Source organism: Ambystoma mexicanum, chromosome 8, assembly GCF_040938575.1.
Source record: "Ambystoma mexicanum isolate Mex_15411 chromosome 8, UKY_AmexF1_1, whole genome shotgun sequence".
In the NCBI taxonomy this organism is placed as follows: domain Eukaryota; kingdom Metazoa; phylum Chordata; class Amphibia; order Caudata; family Ambystomatidae; genus Ambystoma; species Ambystoma mexicanum.
In genome coordinates, this window is record NC_090929.1 from 867398936 (window position 1) to 867418191 (window position 19256).

The following is a 19256-nucleotide window of genomic DNA, read 5'->3' on the forward strand; positions in this document are numbered from 1 at the left end:
CGGCATAGCGCTAATATCACGGCATCACGAGCCATGCGTACATGGCAATACCGGCATGTACTAGACCCAAAGAACCCTTACCGGCAAGGCGCTAATACCGGCATCGCGAACCACACGTTAAAAGAGCACAGCAGAGTTCCAACCTGCCACAGGTGGACAAAATCAGCACAGGTGGAGGCAATGGAGACTGGCAGCACAAAAGAGCACACCACACCCCTCCCCACACCCATTCCCACACCAAGATGGATGCAATACTAGCAGCATTACATGGGCTAGAGGACATGATTGCTGTGCAGCAGCTACAACAACAGGCAGCACAGAGGAGACGCAGGAGGAGGAGGAGGAGGGCAAGACAGGCGCAGCAAGCACCACCAGTGCACCTAGTGATACCACAGAGGCAGCCACCAATTCCCAGGATCAGAGCCAGTCCAGTCAACCTAACCCCTGAGCAGATACACACCCTGTACCGTCTGGACTGGGATACCATCACCACCATAGTAGACATGATATACAACGACATTGTGAGTCTCATTGACATCCGTACTGCCATCCCCCCTCTACTGAAGGTAGTAACAGTGCTCCACTTCTTGGCCACAGGCACCTACCAGCATACGGTAGGTCAGATGCATGGCATATCACAACCAGTATTCTCACGCACACTGAACCAGGTGCTCGATGCCCTCCTGCAGCACACAAGTCAACACATATACATGCCACGGACTGCCCAGGAGATCTCCAACACCAAAGTTGGCTTCCATTCACTGGCAGGCATCCCAAGTTGCATCGGGGCCATCGACTGTACCCATGTAGAACTGCTGGTCCCACATGCCAATGAGGTAGTGTACCGTAACAGAAAGCAATACCACTCCATCAACGTCCAAATGGTATGTGACTCCAATAAGATCATCACACATTGCTGTGCCCGATATCCCGGTTCAACCCATGATGCAATGGTCCTGCGGAACTCGACAATACCACGATACATGGAGCGACATGCTGGACAACGTTCGTGGCTACTTGGTGAGTAGCAGGCTGACCACATGTCAGTGTGATGTGGATTGTGAGTGGGGGGGGGGGGAGATGCATACTCCAACTGGCCGTGAATGGGGGGGGGGGAGATGCATACTCCAACTGTGCGTGAACTTGTGTCATGAGAAGAATGGACATACATATTTGCATCACTGTACAGTGAGGCAGCCCACAATGGACCAGAGACAAAACCACATGCCGGAAGTGAGTGCCACGGCAAACATATCAATCCATTACGCCAAACAGGCCATTCCAAACAACATGCACACCGCACAACACACCATTCCCCCATTACACAAATCAGCAACATGCATATCAAAATCACAACTGAAATGTACGCTGAACTACATCAGAAATGGTCCGCGCACATGAGTGCATACAAATGGATCCCCTGTAGCCATTGTGGTGAGGCACACCCGTACCCGCGTGGTGATCGAGCAGACATTCGGCCTATTGAAGGAACGCTTCCGGTGCCTCAGCAGGTCGGGCGGGGCACTCCTGTAGGGGCATGAGAAGGTGGCCAAGATCACCATGGCATGTGTCATGCTTCACAATATGTGTATCAGACGGAATGTGCCAATGCCCCCTGACATAGAACTGCGACCACCGTCTGAGGATGATGACGGGGATGAGGATGGAGGAGAGGGGGCTGCAGGTCATGCAGGTGTCGATGCCCATGAGGGACGTGCTGTGCGGCAGCACCTGATAGACCATTGATTCTGATGCACATGGATTAGGAGGGTGCAATTGGTGTTCAGCTCAGGGCACGGGGTGTATGGAGGACATAATCACAGTGCACCCTTCAACAATAAAACACACATACACAATTATCAATGTCGAGTCATGTGATTAACCATGCCATTACGTCTGTATTGAGCATTATGACATTCAAACGTGCATGTACCCTCCACCCAAAACACCCTCACCCCCCTCCCCCCACAACTCCCCCAAACACCCTCACCCCCCTCCCCCCACAACTCCCCCAAACACCCTCACCCCCCTTCCCCCACAACTCCACCGAACATGGTGTGCACATCAGTGCTGCATTAGTTCCCAAGTGTCAACAGGGACAGGCTGGCCCTACTTCCCTCCTCCACTACCACCATTGGGGGGTTGTGAGTCTGACCGCCGCAAGGACCGGCTGGACCTGCGCAGGATGGTTGTCTGGTCGGAGCTAGTAGACGAGGGCGTGGCTGGTTGATCTGCTCCCTGTGAGTGACGCATGCTCTCCATCGCCTCAGCAATGCGCGTTAGGACCTGCCTCACAGCGGCCATCTCCTCACATAGGCGCGTCGTGTTGCTGTCCATGGCAGCTTTCATGTCCCTTGACAACCCCCGGATCTCCTCCCTGGTCGAGGCAGCCTCGCTCACTTGCCGGGCAACCAGGGCATTGAGCTCCTCCTGGCGCTGGCGTATCAGGCTCATGGTGTCGTCTGCGGCCCTGCCCCTGTTACTCCTCGGCGCAGCTTGCTGCATGTGGCCGACATCAGGTGAGCTCGCCACGGGACTGAATGACCCATCCATTGCATCTCCGGCATGCACCTCATGGATGTTGCCATTGGATGTGTTGCATGGGCTGTGGAGTGGGGACAGCTGGGGGCTGGGTGTACGCTGCCCTTCCGGTGTCGGACAAGGGTCGTCCACATCACTCATAGGTGCCGTGGCTGCTGCTTCCCCAACGGAGCTATTGGCTGCGGACGGCGTGCCTTCTGGCACTGGCTCCTGAGTGGTGGGGGTGGGTGGTGGGGGTGCTGCCACAGTGTCGGATGGCATTTCGACCCTTGGTGTGGTCGTTGCGTGGGTGGCTTTTGTACGCTGGGCCACTCCAGATATCCCAGTGCCCCTCGATGTACTGGGCCTGGTGCCTGCATCCTTTCCCTTGGCCTGCTTTTTGGGTGGTGGGGCCTGCGTTGCAGCGTCCAGCTCCTCACTGTCAGATTGTGACCCTGTGGGGGAGCAAAACAGGGATAACATCAGTGATGGGTCAACGTGCATCATGCATATGTTGTTGTTGCTGCAGTTCTTTGGATTTGGACATCTACTTTGGGCCTGCAGGTTGTTGGCCAGATGGGTGGGTCATCCGGACATGTGTCAGGGTGACACGTGTGTGAGGTGCTGCATGCATGTGGTTGTGTGGGGATGTGCAGGGCATATATGCAGGGTTGTGTACATGTGTGTGTGATGACCCCATCCATTAGCTGATTCCCAATTCACATTTAGGGGAGGGACTCATGCTTGGCATTGCTGTGTCTTGCGTGGTCACTCACCTCCGTCTGACGTTGTTGCCACACCACACTCCATTTGGCCCACTCCCTCGATGGATTCTATGCCAATGGTGCTGGCACATGTCTCCTCCCACTCCTGCATCTTCATCGGGGATCCACCTCCGCCTCCTGTGCCCATGGCCAGATTCCTGTTGGCCGATAAAATGCTGCGTACACGAAGGCGCAGATCATCCCACCGCTTGCGCACGTCCTTTACGGTGCGGGGGGTGGAGCCCACCGCACTGACTTTCTGCGCCACCTCAGCCCAGATTTCCTTTTTTCTCAGGAGTGCCGGGCGCCGCATGTCGCTAGCGAACACTACATCTGCATTTGCAGCCAGGGTGTCTGCCAGCATTTTCAATTCCTCATTTGAGAAGCGTTCTTTGCGCTGGCGCGCATCGGCTTTCTTTAGGGCCTTGGGCATTGTTTGTTCTTCTGGGATGTGGTTTTGCCAGTCGTGGTGTTGCTGCAGGTCCTGAGTGCAGGGGATGGCAATGGATTGTGTTTTTAAAGATGGCCGCCGGGCTCTTTCCCGTTCCGGTGCGATGACGCTATTTCCGGTTCCGGTGTTTTACGGTGACCGCTAATAGCAGTGACCGCTAATAGCAGTGACCGCTAACAGCGGTGGCCGCTAATAGCGTGCAGCATGAGGGCGGAGGTGCTATCAGCACTTTGGTCGGAGCCGGTAAGGTGCTTTTCCGCCATGGCGGTGGGGTCATTTACCGTCATGGCCCTATGCGCGTGTCCGCTAACTCGTAATGTGACGCTATTAGCGGTCTCCTACGATGGCGGACACGCTAATGGCGCCATGACGGTAAATCACTTTTTTTAGCGCCTACCGTGTAATGAGGCCCATTGGCTTTACAACAGTATACAGCAATACTGCAAACCTTTTGCAAACTTAATGTTTACTGAGGGTTTACACAACATTTTAAAGTGTGTACATTTCATTTGCAAAATTTTTACAAGGATGTAAACCAAGTGCATACAATATGTTTGCTATGTTTTTCATGTTGCAAACCACATTAAATGTATCATTTCAAAAGATTGCCAAGGAATTGTAAACCAGAAAAGCAATGTTTCCAAAGGTTTATAAGAATCTTGCAATCCTTTCACAAACATTGTCGTTTGTTGCACTTCGCACATTTTATTTCATGATCATTCCTTTAACAAAGTGCAAACTAATGTGTAAACCATGTGCAAAGCGTGTGTTTTACTACTTTTGAATGTTTTCAAACCATATCACAGTATGGTTCTGTAGGATTGTTAATAGTTTGGGAACATTTCAAAATATTTTTAAAATGTATATGTTTTAAGCCTGTCAATGTAATGCTTTTAGTTGGATGATATATTTGTTTTGCAACAAATTACTTATTCAGTAAAATAGTTATTCTGCAAGGGCAACCACATCAACCCTACACACAGTTGATGTGACCATATTATCAAGAAACTAGGTGGTGCAGGAATCACATTGCCAGGCCTTCCAAAAAACGTGTACTTGTAATGCTTTTAAAACTGTAGACTAGAAGTTTCAAGTGAGGATCTTAGAGTAATGTGGACAAGGAATAGAAAAATTGGTTGATGTAACACCCTTTTCATCTTTGGAATCAATGTCACAACATGGCCATACCACATTTGAGCTTTTCTTTGTTGACGAATTTGCCAGAGCCACTCCTTAAAAACCTAAATCTCCCAGGGAATTCAGTGAGTCATGTATAACATGCCTATTGCTATTATCGATTATGTGCAAGACTGTAGGCACAGAATAAACAGTTTGTCTTTCTCTTCTTTTATGCATTCTCTATGATGTCACACGCCTAAAGAGACTGTAAAGCAGTATCAAAGAGAGAACAAGGATAATGAAAGAGTACAAATCAGGCAAAGAGCTTTTTTTTATAAAGTCTGCCCCCACACATAACCACACCATCACACACACACACCCACACACACACACAAACACACACCATCATACGCATACCATCACACATGACATGCAAAAACACACATCACACACGGCATCACACACCATCCCACATTCACACCATCACACACACACATACCATCACACACACATCATTTCTTAGTTTTCCTCCCTCAACACTCCAGTCACCCTTCCAAGCTGCATGTGAAAACAATCACTTCTCTTCCTAGCATGCCTTCTCAATGACCACAGAAGGCATTAGTGAAGTCCGCTCATGGCTCCATACCCATGAAAATGCCTGGGGTCAACAATAACTGGTGCCAGCAATATCTCTTTTGGACTAGGGTGCAAAGCAACACACTTTTCTTGCAGAGACATCACTCTGGAACCTCAAACATTGGTTGTGTGAGATTTGCTTCCCACTCCATGTGAGCATGCCAGCCACTGTGCCAAGAGGAGCATATTAACTGCTGCACTGCATGGCTTACTGCTCTGCAACACAGCTACTCAGGTAAGTAGCTGCCAGGGTGAGCAACATAGCACCACTGCTTAGCATTTCTCTTTCTCTGACCTCCTTCATAATTGGTTTCATGCAATACTGGAGTGTCTATTCCCTGTCCCTGCGTACATTATGAGAAAATTGTCACACAAATTCTGGCACTGAGGACAAATACACATATACATTTTGTGCGCCATTTTCATTTACCACAGTGATGTCACATTCCTTTATGCCCACTTAACGCTGTGGTTCTACAGTATCATGTGTAGTTAGCTGTACAGTGCTGGTTTCCGTCACAGCCAGTAAGAACTTTTAAGACAGGTTATTTCATGCCTACTTATTACTGCAGTGTTAGATTCCATAATATCCAGTTAGCACTGTGGTTGTTTCCTGCCAACGGACCATCATGTGCAAGGTGTCACTTGCCTTGGTTAAATTACGCCCTCAAAATAAGCTCAATGTAGCGACCCTCTAAAACATGGAGACTCATCAGGTTGAAAGCTATGATAGTCCCATGCCACCAACTAACCTACGTTTTGCAGCAGACTACTGACCTTTCTGGCCAAAAGGTTGATATTTCACAAAAATTGTTACATTTCTCCTGTCTAAAATGTGATGGCCTCTGATACAATGAGGTGCCTGGTTCCATCATGCACATTTAGATTGGGATTCTAGATGCTATGAGGGTCGGTTATCTCTAGTACCAGATTCATTACTGGTCTATTAGGACACCACCATGCACAGTTAGCACTATGGGGCTAGGCATTGGTTTTTAAAAAAATAGGAGGAAGACCCAGGAGGAAGACAATTTGGCTGTGGGGGTTTTGCCGGATTGCCCACACAGGGACTCATCCAGCCCATTGATTTTAAAAACTGTTGTACATTAAGACATTTTACCCAGCACCCCAAATAAGCAATATTTCGACATGCCAGTATTTCGTGGCATTTTTGGACCAGCACAATGAGACCCAGGGCATGTGTCTGGCACATGGTGAACTGGAATGGCAGGAAAAATGCATTTCGGGGTGAATTATAAATGGCACAGACATGAAACTTGGTGAAAATATGCAAAATACTAGTCGGCATGTGTGTAGTTATTTGCAGAATTTTTTATAGTATGCTCTTCTTGAAAATGAGGAAATTGTGCCAAAGGGTGATGTAACCTCACACAGAGTTGGTGATTGGACTATCCAGATCCCTGTGACATATGGAATCTGCATATCTTCTTCTTATGATGATGACTAGTACAGATTTGAAGTATTGCTCCATAACTCATTTTGTGAAGAAATGGGCTTTGTGAAATAAAGAAAGCCCTTAAAGCACACACAAAAAATGATGTCATTTCCCCTGAACCAATCAACTCGAGGGAAAGGGGAACACCTGTAGCCTGGCCTATCCTACGATAGTAGTAACTCCAGAGTACTTCCCCCAGATTGTAAAATTCTATGAAGTCACTTTGGCTATATAAGCAGGAGACAGGGAAACACACGGGATATTAAAAAAATAATCAAAAACCAGACCCCGAGGTAGCTGATTCAATCCAGGCAGGACCATCAGATCCAGGCAGAACCACCCATCCAGATCCAACATACCCAAGCATCCAGGGAGAAAGGAGGAAAAGCAGCTGATCCCATTTAGGAAAGCCCAGTGACCAGACCTCTTGCCCAGCTGACCCATCCAGCTGTCTACAGTGACCAGACCTTGCTCAGCTGATGCCATCCAGGAGAGCCCAGCTGTCTCAGTGACCAGATCTCTTTGCCTTGCTGTCCCATTGACCAGATCCTTTGGCCTTGCTGTCCAGAGACCTCACTAGCTGTCCAAATTCCCCCACTTACATTGCAAGTATCACCTCACCCAGTCCTAAAACTGCATATCCCACTCTTTTAATTTTGCATCTCATAGAAAATCCCATTAAAAGTCCCATATTGCATACCCCTCTCTCTTGAATCCTATATCTCTTAGACAATCCTATTGTAAATCCCAAACTGCCAGTATCATCTGTTCACCTTTCCCATAGAAGAATCTGTGTTAGTCTATGCCAGTTAGCACATTCCTTTTCAATTTCATTCAGTTATCTGTGTATATCCATAGTATCATTTGAAGTAAATCAATTCATTTCCCTATTGAAAATTCTTGTTCATTATTGTTGCCCTTCGAAAGTAGGCTTTTACTAATTATAGCCATTAAAATACAGCCTCAGTAGAACTAGTCATTGTGCTAACAAAACAGAATTTGCATGTGCATTGTGCTTTTCTATAAATCCGGATTTGCATTTCCCATAGAAAAATCCACACTATCATTCTATTAAAAGTAACCCCTTTACCTCAGAATCCTACTTGTTATGTGCCTGTGTTTCTGATCGCAAAACCAATTTTTGATTTTGACAGCTAAGCCCCTTTTCTTAGCTGCTTGTCACTTTAAAGCCTGTGTCAAAAACGAATTGCAATTCTGCTGCGTGTGTTTTCTGTTGCATTGTTTTCTTCCCAAAATTGATATTGTATCTGTGTTCACATTGCTCTGGTGAGTAGTCTGTAAGCTTCCATATCATTTAAGTGCAGCCACACACATTTCTGTCCTAGCTACTCCACTATAATTGTAAACTGCTGTTCAAGTAAACAGTCAAACCTGCGTATGGCATTTTGCTCCTTTTAAAGGTTTTCAATTTCATTTCTGGCCTCCCATCTTGGGGTGTTGGTCCGGATTCACATTTCAATTTTTCCCTCTTCCTACTAAATCCCCGTCACTACTTTCCATCCACAAAGAATTTCGTTAGCAGGTGGTTGGAATCTGCATGCAATTACCAAGTTTAAAAGTCTGACTACCAAAAGTCTGTTCCACCCCCCCATTTGTTTGCATATATATATATGCCCTTGCAGCAGATTTTTATCACCTGCACCTGCGGTGAGCTGCAAGTCCACCCAGCCTCCCTGATGACGTGTATTGGCACAGAAACCGGTCGGAGGAGTACACCAGTGGCCTGGAAGGTTATGCAGAGAATTGGAGTGCGCACCTTTCCTTGTTTTTTCCATATATATATATATTCAGTGAAAAAACTTTGTTAAAGGGACGTTATGGTTCCAAGTAAAACCGAAAAACCCTTGAAATTCGCCATTTATGGTAAGCTAAGCAACCATAACTCGCGCCACCACCGTGCACTGCTAAGACTAACACCCAGGACATCAAAGATGACATCACAAATGTCATTGATGACATCACTGATGACATCACATGTCTATGTACTTTTCATCAAATATGAGTACTAGGGATTCTTATTATAATGTTGCGAAAAAAGTGTCAAGGATCATTGCAATAAATATCATACCCTAATTAGTGCATTGAACGATGCATTGATATAAATAGCATTCTATTATGGGATTCTATCTAGTACACTAAGCTACTCATGCAGAAACATAGCATTGTGTGCAGCATAGAAGATAAAGGTATACTATTCGTAATGTTAATATGTTAAATAATGATATGATAATTTTTTTCTTAATAGATTTTTGTGTACTGTGAAATATGTATAAGTAGCTAATAAAACCCATGTATTACATAATTGCATTACTATAGACAAAACACAAAGAGACAAAAACACATACCAATATGGGTATATACAGGGAAAGTGAAGTTAGCAAAAAAGCACAAGTAGTAGCAGAAACAATTCATAACTTAACTGATTAGTTTCATGCAAATAAATGATTGCTCTGTTTCAAAGCTGCAATTTACCCTATGTATATGTATCACTTGATGTGATTGGACCCTAAGGAAAGTAGTGTGAGTACAATGTATACAAATATGACCATATACAGGGAAAGTACAGCCATAAAAAAAAAACAACAGAACTATCAGAAGGTGCTCATAGGTCTAGTGATTATCTTTATGCACAAAAAGGATTGCTGTCTTTCAAGCTTGTGTTTTCCCATATGTATATGTTTCATATGATGTGACTGTACTCTAAGGGAATTACTGTAAGAACCTACTAGAAGGATACGTCTACGAATAAAATAAAATTCTTAGTTTCTGACTGTTACTGAAGAAAAGCATGTGGCCTAGATATGTCAGCAAAAGAAAAAATAGTGAGCCAGACATGTGATGTCATCAGTGATGTCATCAATGACATTTGTGATGTCATCTTTGATGTCCTGGGTGTTAGTCTTAGCAGTGCACGGTGGTGGCGCGAGTTATGGTTGCTTAGCTTACCATAACTGGCGAATTTCAAGGGTTTTTCGGTTTTACTTGGAACCATAACGTCCCTTTAACAAAGTTTTTTCACTGAATTTCATAGGTTTTTAGTAGCGCAACTTAACCATAACGTCCCTTTAACAAAGTTTTTTTCACTGAATTTCATAGGTTTTTAGTAGCGCAATTTAACCATAACGTCCCTTTAACAACGTTTTTTTCACTGAATTTCATAGGTTTTTAGTAGCGCAACTTAACCATAACGTCCCTTTAACAAAGTTTTTTCACTGAATTTCATAGGTTTTTAGTAGCGCAACTTAACCATAACGTCCCTTTAACAAAGTTTTTTCACTGAATTTCATAGTTTTTTAGTAGCACAACTTAACAATAATGACTTTGACTTTATATACATGTCATATGGAACTGACTAGATCTCTTCTTATGAACTTGATGTCCGCAAACTTATTTAATGTTCGCGGACATGTTCGGAGAACAGTACCACCACCTAAAAACTCTGGGGAGGTATGTGTAATAGTTATATCATAACATAGGAACATTTAACAAATTCACAAAGCAGCACACATACAAAGTATATGTAGTAATACTTAAAAAATGTTACCCATATATGTAACACACTAACCATTCATGTAAATACAATATGTTTTAAAAAGGAATATACCAAAAGAAGATAAAGTGGCTTCCACCATAATTACCTCACAGACGCTTCACAACCAACAGCAAGACCAGACGTATACACTACTGATTACATATCTCACCAGACATAGTAAGTGCACTTCTTTTTACTCATATATTTATAAACTTTCTATATTAGAAAAAAAAAAACATATTACTTTTTTGTTTTCTCACAGAAATGTGTACTACTCTCGACTGGCTAGAGGAGCATTTCCCACGAGAGGAAATGTTAGAAAATAGTCCACCTAATGGTACACACTTTACTATATAAACCAATTAATAAATATTATTTTGTATACATTTAACATATACATTTTTTTTATTACAGACCATACAAAAATTCCAAGCATCTCACAACAACAATCAGAGGATATCACTCTACAGCAGATTCATCAAAAAATGGACGACCTTATGCAAAATGTTATGGATTTGAAAAACTTTGTGGAAAATTATGTGAAACCCCCAACATCACACCATTGTCCAACCTGCACTTGTCCCCCCTCACCCTATCCCACGCAGTTAACCCCAAACCCTGTCTATGGACCAAAGCGTTTTGATGACATTTCCTCCCCTTCTTCACCTGATCCCAGTTATCTAGAAATCCCTAATTCTCCTGTTTTTGTTTCCGTTTCTGCCCCACCTTCCCAGTCATAATTGTATATATATATATATAAAATAAAGTTATTTTTCTTATATTGTGTTGTAATTACTTTCAGTTCCTTGTAATAAAACCAATTTAGGTGTCCACAGACACCGCGGTTGTTCGGAAATGTTCGTAAAGAAATGAAAATGTAACTGTCCTGAGGACACTACATCTGTCCGTAATGTTCTCATGCAAGTTGAAAATGTTCTAAGAACACTTGTAGTGTCCTGAAATGTTCGTAAAGAAACAAAAATTAAAGTGTTCTAAAGAACACTATATCTGTCCGTAATGTTCGCTATCAACTTAAAACTGTCCTAAGAACACAATTGCTGTCCTGAAATGTTCCTAAATACACGAAAATGATGTGTCCTGAACAACAGTACAACTGTTCGTAGTTTTTGCTACCCAATTGAAAGTGTTCTAAGAACACAATTGGTGTCCTGAAATGTTCCTACATAAACTAAATTGCACGTGTCCTGAAGAACACTATATCTGTCCTTACTGTTCGCTAGCAAGTTTAAACTGTTCTAAGAACACACGCGGTGTCCTGAAATATTCGTTTCACGTGTGACGCACTTTTAATTACTTCAGAACCCGAACAGTGTACATAAGACATCAGTGCGCATGCACTAACCAATCTCCGTGCACTTGGTGTCCTGCGGACAGGCGCTTCCTTCGCAGACTAGTTCGCAAACAGATCATATGACCGCGCCCACGCTCATCGTGTGTCCTGAAATGCGGACACTGTTCGTGTCCCCGAACAATTTAAAAGTACATTTTCAGTTAATCCATAATATTTTTCAATAAAATCTCACCATGCCACAAGTCCCACATAGCAATCTTGACTTTCTATATACGTTTTGAAACTTTCCGATCCTTTTTTTGTGTTCGATCTGTCCGCACACAGTGCGCATGTCCGCGGACCGCGCACAAGCACCCCTATAAAAGACCACGCCCAAGAGCTTATTCCCATTGTGTTTCTGGCTATTCTACAGAACACAGTGATTTTGGCTGCCACCTGCAGACTACACCATCATCGACATGGCATCCTTGGCTGCTGAACTGCCACTTGGTGCTGCACCTGCTTCAGCACCACCACCACCCCCTCCACCACCACCACCTCCCCAAGGGCCTGAAGAGGGGAACAGGAGTGAGGATGCGGAGGAGGAAGAAGAGGATGATGAGAATAAGGTAGAGGAAATCCCTACTACCCGCACTAGGCGTGAGTCTTGGGTGTGGCAGTTATTTACCATTCATGGGAATGGTCCTAAGGCTCGTGCGAACCATGTTACCTGCAATGAGTGCAAAATGATACTCAGTCGCGGGAAGCACGGTAACTACAGCTTTGGGACCACTACTATGAAGCGACACCTGAGGTCATTTCACTCTGGGGCTATTCGCAGGGTTGTACCTTGCGAAGAACGTAGCATGTTGATTTCCTCTACTTCATCCTCTGTTTCTGATCCTGTCACCACAAGGACCACCTCTGTGGGACAGCGTCTTTCTCAAGCTGCCTCACAGGCCATACAGAATGCTGATGACCCTTACCTTTCGAGGGTCACAGTTGTATGTATATACTGTGACACAGTACTCTGCAGGGGGGAGCGACTTCGGAGTGCTTTTGAGACTATCGTCTCAGAGCACGAGAAGACCTGCTCACTACCCAAATAAAACCCACTCTACATCTTCCTCTCTCAGCTCGCCTTTTCTTATCCCTGTGGTTGGTGTCCCCCCCTTTACCCTCCTTTACCCTCCTCTCCTACTGTGTCGTGTCTGAAAAACCAAAAAAAATACAAAATTATAAAAATAAAAAAAAAATAAGGCTCTTTTCAGAGCCGCCTTTCCCAGTTAAAAAATAGAAGTGAAAATAAATGAAGCAGGGCTCTTTCTATTTTTTAGAAGTCTGCGAACAGTTGGCGAACATTAAAAAAATTGGGTTACTACTCCATCACAAACATTGTAATTTTCTCTGGAAAGAAGTGGTGGCTCTGAAAAGAGCCTTTGGGTGGTGTTTGTAAGTCAAAAATTGTAAATGCTTAACATCTACTTCAAAATCGTTGTTGTAATTCCAAAAAAGGTTGCAATGCATTTTGTACATTTCTCAGAAAAATCTGATTGCCAGCATAAGTCAGATGGACTCCATCTCTGCGAAAAATGTATGTACTACAAAACATAATATTTTCATTGTGAAAAGAAGACATGCCAAAATCTCTTAGAAAGCCACAAACAGCCTTATTAACATTGCGCCTTGCTTTTTCCATTTGTGGACCAAATGAAGAAGAACGAAGCCACATTTGTCTCTGCGCAATCCGTGAAAATATCACGTGCGAATTAGGAAACATGTCCATAACCTTCCTCAGTCCTTCTTTCATAGCAAATTGCAAAAAAAATTCCAGTCACATGCCCTAAACTGTTCCCGCCACAATGAATTACAATTATGTCTGGATGTTGCTCTGTCTCCAAAGTAGCACAGAGTGGTAGCAAATCCAACCACTTCATTCCACGTACTCCATGCCAGTGTATTTCCACATGTGGGAATCCAAGATCTACAGCTACTCCACAGCTTTCTGCATGCACCTTCAACCAATGTATCCACAAATCTCCTAAAATCCAAACAATCTGTTTTCTGAAACACACAGCCATAGCTATCTTTTGTTCTCTCAGCAAAAAGAGTATCTCAAAAAATCTCTCCTGGCACAACAAACCCACCAAACTTTCCTGACCAATCCCTTTCAGTGCTTATTCTCATTTGCATGACTTCTGAAACCAAAAATCCTCGGATGTAACTCCCGATGTCCTGGAACTACCGCCATGTCCGCGGACATATCGTAACATGAACATCCCTTCTACCATTTCCACTACACTCTCTCTGCCATTCCCTCATTGGATGTACCTCAAAAATCACATGACCATGCACCAATCACATTCAAGACCTCTACATCTAACTGCATCATCATAGATCAGCACTGCAAATGTACTCTGAATCTCTCTGAGTACAAGTGTCATATCATTGGCAAGCAGCATCTACCACAAATACTGTACAAGTCTTCAAGGTTTCTACTTGCAGCTCCACGCATATCCATATGCATGAACACAAACTTCAGGTATGCACATTTTCTGTATCAATTCAAATCATGTTAAACTAACATTTTTTAAATGAAATATATAGACTACATATATTCAAACAAAATTGCATGCAAACACAATCTATGTTTAAACCTTTATAAAAATACTTATACAATTTCATATTTTTTGTTTTTATGTATTTATTTACTTAATTACTTTAAATTAGACATGACATTGAGGCGCTATTACCTAGAACAGTTTACTTACAGAAATAGTGGTATTCACTAATATATTATAAATTTCACAAGACATAGTAAAGATATTTTATTTTTGCTACAGTTAGTCATTCAATACAATTTGTTCATTAAGAACATATCATATACACTGAACTGATGCAATGTATCTTATGTAAATAAATTAGTTTAATAGTTTTACAGAAGGCACTGAGGATTTCATTTAAAAAAATCAATATCTAAATTAAAAACAGTGCTATATACAAACAAAGTTACTAATTTGAAGCTTTCACAGTTGCAGTGAAGACCAGTTTCCTGAAAAGAAGCAGCCGAATTCGAAGAAGAAAAACTAAGAAGTTACCTGTTAATTTTAAAAAAAAGTAAGTAAAATATCACCATATTATTTATATTATTAATCAAATATACTATAAAATTAATACCAGCTATTTTGGTTTCTTAAAATAGAGATTTTGTACCATTTTGTCCAAAAATGTCCATGTCGTAAACAGCGATTTACAACCAGAATGGGCCACAAATTTCTATTTTTGGACACACAAATTAGCCAACTGAACCACTACAATTTTCATATTATAGAACAAACAACTGTTTTAATTGTATACATTACATTTACTATTTGTACTTTTCCACACCACTAGCTTACTTTTTTTTGTCATCTGAACCCCAGTTTAGTGACACATAAATTCAAGAGTACCTACCCCTACTAGTTTTAGTTCCCAATGCACAATCACACACCATTAGATACATCTTTATCATCTTACTCAAACACTCATGCACACAGCACACATACATTCCAGAACACCCCAACTCATCTCCTTTATTTTTTTCAACAGACCATAAAGAATGCCTACCAAAAGACAACTATGTAGAAAGCAACGCAAAATTAGAGCAAATGAAAATAAAGGTGTCCAACATAAGCATCCATCTCTAGCAGAATTTGTAAAAAAAGTTGAAACAAAACAGCTAATACAATCATTTAGTGAAACACAAAAAGTTTCAATTACAACAACTTTGCTTCCTCTATCAAAATGTAAAACAAACCAAAAAACAATTAACAGAAAATCACCTATCAGTACAGATAAAACTACTTCTTCAAATTTTAATATAGTGCAAAGTAAGCATGCCAAGAAAAGTATTTTAGCCAAAATATACCGTCACAAAGTCCTTCAAAATCTTATAAAAACAGGAGAGAAATCAGGTTCAAAGCTTAAAACCTATCGTAGGAAATTAATCTTAGAAGCATTGATGGACAGTGCAATTCTTCTCAAAAGAAATTTATTTATTTTACTGTAAACAAAATGAAACTACTAACAAAACTAATAACTAAATTACAAAAAAGATTTCTCAATAAGCGAAATGTCAACAGAAAGAACTTCTTAAGTATCTGCGGAGGTGAATGGAATCACACTACGAGCACAGAACCATATTTTAATGAAGAAGCGTACAAACAAAAGCAAACAAATACAATTGCCATATATAGCAGTGGTCGAGGTTATGAAAAAGTGAATAATACCATAATGGAACAAGAAGTACTCCTTACAAAAATATGCCCTGAAAACTTAGAATTACCCCTCCATTCAACTGAATCAGAACGTCTAGTGTACAAATGGCCATGCACGTCAATGTGTAACATTCCCAAACAATGTTTCAAATCTTTACACCAATTCCTCAATACATATGTAAAAAGCAAAGACAAAATCAAAATTAAATTACTGCAAAATATAGATACCTGTCCAGTGCGCAAGTACACAGGACTACAAGGACATTCATTGGCCTGCATTACAGGACCTACTTGTAAAACCACTTTCCATGATATCAAAAGGATATCAACACATCATTCAACTATAAGAAATCTAGTCTATAAACTGTACTATTCTAAAAGTCCTGCTTTAGCACTAGCAAAGTTAAATAACATCCTTCTACATGATAGAGCAAAAGACCTACTTGAAGAAATTCACTATATCCAGAAAAAATATTTTGGAAGTGAAAGCCATTTACAGAATGAAATTGCTTTAAACCAATTAAGCAACAATTCTACACATGGCAACCTTTTGCTAAACACATACAAAAAAGAAATACTAAAATTTAAAAGTACATCAGCTGAAGTACCAAACCATGTATGTGTATGTTGCTGTAGAATTTTTTTATAAAAGTAACACAAAAACTGTGGACCTATCATACAAAATAGAAGACACTGAAGATTCTAAATGGTTTGAATTAGCTCTCTACCTTCTAGCAGAAAACAAATATGAAATAACTGAGCCCTTAATACTTTGCAGTTATTGCACCACAAAACTTGACAACAACCAAACTCCTTCACGTTCTATCACAAATAATTTGGAATTATACCCAGTACCAAAACCTCTACAACAACTTAATTTATATGAGAGCATCATAATTCAAACAGTACACCCATTTCAAGCAATAATACGCCTTCAACCAAAAACAGCAAAATTACCTCCCTCTGAATTGGTAAAAGGCATTCGTGGAAAAGTAGTTTATTTACCATTAAATCTAAAAGAAAATGTGCATACTCTAGGAGTGCAACGTCCAATGCACCAATCTTTAATTATATTAGTAAATGGAGTACCTACAAAAGACAAAAAAATATGGCAACAGCTGGTAGATTTATATAAAGTTAGACAAGCCTTCCAATATCTTAAAGAGAATAATGAATATTACAATGAAATTAATATTGAAGAAAACTTGAAAGATACAACTGAAATAATTCAAGAAACACAAGAAGCTGGTCAATTTGAGCTACTAGATCCTGCTACAATATCAGATACTTTAGACCAGTATACAATTCATCCTTTGCACTGTAATGACACCGTACAAGATGTACTGGAAACTTACCAAATGCGTCAAACAAATGGATCGCCAATCAGTATATGGGAAAAAAGTATAGAAGCACGTGCTTTTCCTCTACTCTTTCCAACTGGCAAATGAGGAAGATATGATGATAGACCTATTCAAATATCAGCTTCAGAATACCGCTCATTACGGATGTATTCTGAAGATCCCAGATTTAGACAAAATGTGGAATACATATTCCACCTACTCTTTGAAAGTGAACTAGCAACTTTATGTTACGGAGTGGCACACATATTAAAATCAGGATCACACTTTCAAAATATGACAGCTACACAATTATTAGAGATAGTGCAACAAAAGGATGAGATTTTACAATCAAATATTACAAATCTATTAGCAAATATGCGTGGTACTAAAGAGTACTGGTTTCGACGTCATGGAGATGTACGTTGTATGATCAGAAACCTTGGCCCACCTAATTGGTTTGTTACATTAAGTTGTGCAGAATATGCATGGGAAGATTTACATGATTTCCTACGCATATCAAATAAAAACAAAACAAACATAGATATTCTAACACCTGGAGAACTTTGTTCTTTGGATCCTGTTAATGTTTCAAGATATTTTCACCATCGCTTCATTGCTATGCTACATTTTATTTGTAATAAAACTGTTCCTCCCCTTGGAGAAGTGCAACACTTCTTTTGGAGAAAAGAATACCAAGCCAGAGGAGCACCACATATACACATGCTTTTATGGATCAAAGATGCTCCTAAATTTGGTCAAGACAGTGATGCCACTGTTTTACAGTTTATTGAAAAATATGTCACTTGTCAAATTCCATCAGAAGCCACAAATAGTGATCTTTGTGCACACATTTTACAATTTCAAAGACACAAATGTGGAAAATATTATCGTCGCAAATACAAAAACAAAGGCAAATACTACACCAAATGCCGATTTGGTTTCCCTAGACCAGTTACAAATACAGGTCAAGTAAACAACCTCATGTCTTCAGTTAGACATACTGTTAAAGGAAAGTCACCTAAAAATACATATTACATAAAAAGAAAAGAAGAAGAAAAATATATCAATGATTATAATTCAATCATTGCCCACTTATGGAATGCAAACATAGATGTGCAGTACATTGCAGACAATTCTACTGCAGTTGCACGATATGTCACAGCATACTTAACTAAAGCAGAAAAGACAGAGCTCCAAGACCTCTGGAATGACCTGTCATCAGATAAAACAGTATCTCAGAAATTATACAGCTTGGGCATAAAAATGCTCACCCATAGAGAATGTGGATCTTATGAAGCAGCTGATCGTTTAACTGGTACTTCATTGTATGGTAAATCTATAAATATAGTATGGCTAAGTCTTGGTCCAGCTAAATCTAGAAAAAGAGTTCTAAAATCATATGAAGATATAGAAACAATAGCCAAACATGATCCCAACAGCCAAGACATTTTAAAAAACAATTTATTGGACACATACTACCTAAACAGAAGTAATACTTTGGAAAACATGTGTCTATACCAAATAGCCCAAAACTACACATACAAAAATAATATGAAACCCGATGGAAAAAAAAGGTAAATATAGAGTGACAGACTGTGAAGGCAGCTTAGTTAAACTCACTAAACCAAATTTAATTAATCATATCAAATTGTCATTGAAGACTCCTCAACATAAAGAAGTATATTACATGTCCCTGCTACAACTCTTCAAACCATGGAGAAAAGAAGAACAATTACTAGATAACTATGACTCATATGAGGATGCTTTCAAAGCAAATGAAAGCACTATAACTGATGTAAACTTTACACAGTACAAAACAATGTTGCACAATGAACAGCAACATGAAGAAGAACTCCAAGCTCAACTAGAT